Source organism: Ursus maritimus, unplaced genomic scaffold (assembly GCF_017311325.1).
Source record: "Ursus maritimus isolate PB19 unplaced genomic scaffold, ASM1731132v1 scaffold_6, whole genome shotgun sequence".
Classification (NCBI taxonomy): domain Eukaryota; kingdom Metazoa; phylum Chordata; class Mammalia; order Carnivora; family Ursidae; genus Ursus; species Ursus maritimus.
In genome coordinates, this window is record NW_024426774.1 from 57,845,173 (window position 1) to 57,851,518 (window position 6,346).

Here is a 6,346-nt window from a genome sequence, read left to right on the forward strand (position 1 = left end):
AAGTTTTAAAATCAGGAAATGTGAGTCTTCCAACTTCCCTCTACTTTTTCAAGATTAATTAGGTTACTCTGGATCCTTTGCATTTCCATAGGAACTTTATTTTATTTTTTAAAAATTTATTTTTATTTTAGAGAGAGAGTATGTGGGGATGGGCAGAGGGAGAGGGAGAGAGAGCATCCCAAGCAGACTCTGTGCTAAGCCTAGAGCCAGATGCAGGGCTCGATCCCACAACCTTCAGATCATGACCTGAGCCGAAATCAAGAGTTGGCCACTTAATTGACTGAGCCACCCAGATGGCCCTTCCATATGAATTTTAGAATCACCTTGTAAATTTTTACAAAGAATTCAGTGGGGATTCTGATAGGGATTGAGTTAAATTTGTAGGGCAATTTTTTTACTTATTTATTTTTTATAGATCAATTTCAAGAGAATTGCATCTTAACAACACTGAGTCTTCAGATTCAAGAATATAGATTTTTCCATTTCCTTAGATCTCCTTTAATTTTTTTCACCAGTGCTTTATAGTTTTCAGAGTAGAAGTTTTGACCTTCATGTGTTAAATTTCTTCCAAAGTATTTTATTCTTTATGATGCTATTGTTAATGGGACTGTTTTCTTAATTTCATTTTGAATTGTTCATTGAAATTGTATAAAACTACAATTAATTTCTGTGTATCAATCTTGTGTCCTGTAACCTTTTGAAATTCTTTTCTGTTCTGATAGTTTTTTAGTGAAGTCCTTAGGATTTTCTATGTATAAGATGATGCCATCAGTGAGTAGAGATAGTTTTGTTTCTTCCTTTCCAATCTGGATGCTTTTTATTTCTTGTATACATGTATGTATTTTAAATTTTATTTATTTATTTTCAGTAATCTCTATACCCAACGTGGGGCTCAAACTCACAATCCTGAGATCAAGAGTTGCATGCTGTTCCCACTGAGCCAGAATTAAGAATTAAGGTGCCCCGGGACACCTGGGTAGCTCAATCAGTTAAGCATCTGCCTTTGGCTCGGGTCATGGTTCTGGGGTCCTGAGATCGAGTCCTGAGTCGGGCTCCTTGCTCAGTGGGGAGTCTGCTTCTCCCTCTGCCTGCCACTCCCCCTGCTTGTGCTCACTTGTGCTCGCTCTCTCTCTTCGATGAATAAATAAATAAAGTCTTTTAAAAAAATAATTAAGGTGCCTCAATTTAGTTATTTCTTTAATTGACTAATTGCCCTGGACAGAATCTCTAGTACAATGTTGAATCGAAGTGGTCAGAGTGGAAACTCTTGTCTCATTCCTGATCATAGAGGGAAACTATCCAGTCTTTCACCCTTAAATACGATATTAGCTGTGGGTTTTTTGTAGATGCCCTTTATCAAGGTAAGAAAGTTCTATTCCTACTTTGCTGAGTGTTTTTTTTAATCATGAAGGAGTGTTAGATTGTGTCAAATGCTTTTTCCAAGTCTGTTGAGATTGCCTTTAGTCTTCTTAGGCTGCCATAACAAATTACCATAGATTGAGTGGCATTAACAATAGAAATTTATTTTGTTTTAGATCTAGAGGCAGGGAGTCTGAGGTCAGGGTGTCAGCAAGATAGGTTCTGGCGAGAGCTCTCTTCCTGGCTTGCCGTCTTACTGTATCCTCACATAGGGGAAAAAGAGACCAAATTCTCTGGTGTCTTTTCTTGTGAGGGCACTAATGCCATCATGAAGGCCCCACTCTCATGACCTCATCTAAACCAAATTACCTCCTAAAGGCCCCATATCCAAATACCATCACATTGGGGGTTAGGAATTCAACATGTGAATTTGGGCGGTGGGGCGGGCGGGGGGAACTCAATTCATTTCATAGCAGAGATGATTATGTGATTTTTGTTTTTTATTCTATTGAAATGGTATATTAGTTAATTTTCAGATCTTGAATCAACATTAAATTCCTGGGATAAATCCCATTTGGTCATAGTGTATAATTCTTCCTATATGTTGCTGAATTTGGTTTGCTAGTATTTTGTCGAGGATTTTTTAGAGACTTTATTTATTTCTTTGGGGCGCCTGGGTGGCTCAGTCATTAAGCATCTTCCTTCGGCTCAGGTCATGATCCCAGGGTCCTGGGGTCGAGCCCTGCATTGGGTTCCCTGCTCAATGGGAAGCCTGCTTCTCCCTCTCCCACTACCCCTGCTTGTGTTCCCTCTCTTGCTGTGTCTCTCTCTGTCAAATAAATAAAATCTTAAAAAAAAAAAAGATTTTATTTATTTCTTTGAGAGAGAGAGTGAGAGAGCACAATCAGGGGGAGCGGTAGAGGGAGAAGCAGACTCCTTGCTGAGCAAGGAGCCCAATGTGGGGCTTGATCCACATGACCTGAGCTGAAGGCAGACACTTAACCAACACTTAACCTTTGTTGAGGATTCTTGCATCTAGATTCATATGAGATATTGGTCTGTAATTTTCTTTTCTTGTGATATCTTTGGTTTTCATATCAGGGTAAAACTGGCCTCATAAAGTGAGTTGTGAAGTGCTCCCTCCTCTTCTATTTTTTGAAAGACTTAGTGAAGAATTAGTATTAATTGTTCTTTAAATGTTTGGTAGGATTCAATGGTGAAGCCATTTGCTCCCAGCTTTTCTTTGTATTTTTTTTTTCCAGTATAATTAATATACTCTGTTATTTTAGTTTCAGGTATACAATTAGTGATTCAAAAATTCTATACATTACTCAGTGCTCATCACAGTAAGTGTACTGTTACTCCCCTTCACCTATTTCACCTATCCTCCCACCTATCTCCCTTCTGGTACACCAGTTTGTCCTCTATATTTAATAGTCTGTTTTTTTGTTTGTCTCTTTTTACTTCTTTGTTTCTTTTCTTAAATTCCACATACAAGTGAAATTATATGGTATTTGTCTTTCTCTGGCTGACTTATTTCACTTAGCATTATACACTCTGGATCCATCCATGTTGTTGCAAATGGCAAGATGTCATTTTTTTTATAGCTGTGTAATATTCCATTGTATATGTATATCTATACCACATCTTCTTTATCCATTCATCTACTGATGGACACTTGGGTTGCTTCCATAATTTGCCTATTGTAAATAATGCTACAATAAACATAGGGTGCATATATCCTTTCAAATTAGTGTTTTTGTTTTCTTTGGGTAAATACCTAGCAGTGGAATTACTGGATCATATGGCATTTCTATTTTTTGAGGAACCTCCATACCATTTTCCATAGTGGCTACACCAGTTTGCATTCTCACCAGCAAAGCATGAGAGTTCCTTATTCTCTACATCCTCACCAACACTTGTTTCTTGTGTTTTTTTATTTTAGCCATTCTAACAGGTGAGAGGTGATATCTCATTGTGGTTTTGATTTGCATTTCCCTGATGACGAGTGATGCTGGGCGTCTTTTCATGGTTCTATCACTCATCTGTATGTCTTCTTTGAAGAAATGTCTGTTCAAGTCTTCTGCCCATTTTCTAATTATGTTTTTTTGGTAACGAGTTGTATAAGTTTTTCGTTTTTGTTTTTTACAAATCTATACCTTTATTTATTTACTTTTCACTAAGTTTAAATCCTTGAGGGGTACAGGATCATGCAGATTCTGTGGCCAATGGCTTTAGCAGGAAGGGTGCTTCAGAATTTGGCATGAACCATGCTACTGTTTCCATGAGCATGAGTTGCTTCTCCCCACATTACTCTGGTTTTGTTTGGTTTGCCACCAGGAGTCACTATGTTGTTCTTTGCTTTGTTCACATAAGCACATCTCTTGCCTAGATAGAATTTGATTTCATCTTGAGCATAAACACTGATGTTAAGAAGATCTGTGTGCTCCCTCTGGTTCTGGAGACCCCACTTATAGCCAGCAAAAATGGCCTTGGACCACAGCCTTCCAGACATTATTTGGCATTTTAGGAGTCCTTTTCCCAGCAGGCCTCCCACAGGCTCCAAGATGGCCTAAAGATAAATTAAGTTCTTTATTTATTTTGGATACTGACCCCTTATAGGATATATCATTTGCAAATATCTTCTCCCATTCAGTAGGTTGTTTTTTAGTTTTGTTGATTGTTCTCTTTACTGTGCAGAAGCTTTTTATTTTTATGTAGTCCCAATAGTTTATTGTTGCTTTTATTTCCCTTGTCTCAGGAGACATATTTAGAAAAATGTTACTATGACCATAATATCTAATATCTAATATCTCTGATTAACATTTTGTTGAAAATTTTTGCATCTATGTTAATCAGAGATATTAGCCACTTTTTTTGTAATGTCTTTATCTGATTTTGGCATTAGGGTAATGCTGGCCTTGTAGAATATATTTGGAAACTTTGCTTCCTTTTATATTTTTTGGAATAGTTTGAGAAGAATAGGTATTAACTTTCCTTTAAATGTTTGGTAGAATTCACCTGTGAAGCCATTGGTCCTGGACTTTTGTTTGTTGGGGTTTTTTTGATTATTAATTCAATTTCATCACTAGTAATCAGTCTGTTCAAATTTTCTATTTCTTCCTGATTCAGTTTTAGGAAATTATATGTTTCTAGGAATTCATCCAATTTCTTTTAGGTTGCCCAATTTGTTGGCATATAATTTTTCTAATATTCTCTTAGAATACTTTTTATTTCTGTGGTATCAGTTGTGATTTCTCCTCCTTTCTTCCCACCTTTCTTCTAACCTCATTTTCTACTAGGCATCCCTGTACATTGTGTTGCATACTGGCTTTCATGATATTTTTTACTCACCAACCTCATTCATCTCTTAGAGCATTTGTGTTTTCTGTTCCCTCTGTCCAGAACACCCTTCCTCTAGATATCTGCAAAGTTTCCTCTTGCTTTCAGGTCTCCGATAGAATATGATAGTTCTGATAGAATGTGATGACTACCCTATCAACCTAGTCACTCTCTAACTCCTGACTTTCTACATAGCACTTACCAACAACATTACATATCTGTTTGTTTATCATCTGCCTCCTTTTCTAGATTATAAGCTCCATGAGGGCAAGGATTTTGTTCACTAACAAATCCCCAGAGCCTATGTCAGTATCTGGAACAGAGAAGATGCTCAATAAATATTTGGTAAATGAATGAATTAAGATAATAGGGGAAATGGAATGCTAGAATTTACATAGTGGCTGCCAAGCAGAAAGATAGAAGTGAAAAGAACATGAAGGAAAAATCATACCAATCAATATGCATTGAATACACTCAAAGTGAGCAGACTGCTGCCTGAGTAATAAAGGTCTTGTTCCTGCCCTCAAGTTCAGGAGTTGGCAAGGTAACAGCCTGATAATATCTATAACAGAAGTAAGACAATGTACAGAAGTAATATAATTTTGTGAGACAGTAGAAGTATCTGTGTTCATATTTTTAGTAAATCTTTCTATGGAATTAGAAATGGAGAGGTATGAGGAGAAAGCTTATATTTGGGTTATATAATATGTAAGACAATTTTGTATGATCGTTATATCTATGGCTTGACATAAACTTTGGTCACATTTTCTGAATAGTTTTGATTCCTTAGTAAAGATTGTGAAAGCAAGTTTGGCTTGATTTAGCTAAAGTGACACCAACTTCCTAAGGCAGCAGTAAGCCATCTACTTCATACCAGCTTCAAACCTACTTTTAGACTAATTTCTAGGCAGGTAGATGGTATCAAGGCCCTCTTGTGGGTGATTCTTGGATTTAGTATATTTATGACTGCTTCTGATACCACATTCCAGCTCAGAACTACTGGAATACTTCACAGCCTTAATATTCAATGTCCGGTCAAGCAACAAATATCATGGAACCTGGGCCTGGAAGATCTAGAGCCAGAATCTAGCCCAGTTTAGGAGTATAATTCACCCAGATGGTTTATCAGCAGCTCTGTTCAGAAAGGAGAATAATTTGACCCTGCCCTTATGTTATTTAATTCTCCTAACCTTCAGTAGTGCAGTAATGATAAGGTAAAGAATAAACTTCTCCATTAGGCTTGATTGTACCTATGGCACCTATGTTTGGTAGAAATCAGTAGTGAAATCATCTGGGCCTGGGCTTTTCTTTGTGGGTAGTTCTTTATTACTAATTTGATCTATTCACTTGTTGTAGATCTATTCAAATTGTCTATTTCTTCTTGAGTTAGTTGTGGTAGTACGTGTCTTTCTAGGAATTTGTGCATTTTATCTAAGTTATCTAATTTTTTGGCATACAATTGTATGCCATAATATCCCTCTTCATAGTATTCCTCTTTATCACTTACAGCTAAACCAAACTAAATATTCCTCAAAATGGCCCATGCTTTCCTGCCTTTTCATTTTTGCACTTGGAATGCCCTCAACTTAATCTCTACCTATTAAAATGTATTGGGTATCTACTGGGACCAAAACATTCTTCAGAG

At 36.8% G+C, this 6,346-nt stretch overlaps 1 pseudogene; it reads right to left on the reverse strand.

Moving 5' to 3' along the window:
* Positions 1 to 3,544: 3,544 nt before the first annotated feature.
* On the reverse strand, positions 3,545 to 4,054 carry LOC103671304 (annotated as a pseudogene).
* Positions 4,055 to 6,346: the final 2,292 nt, after the last annotated feature.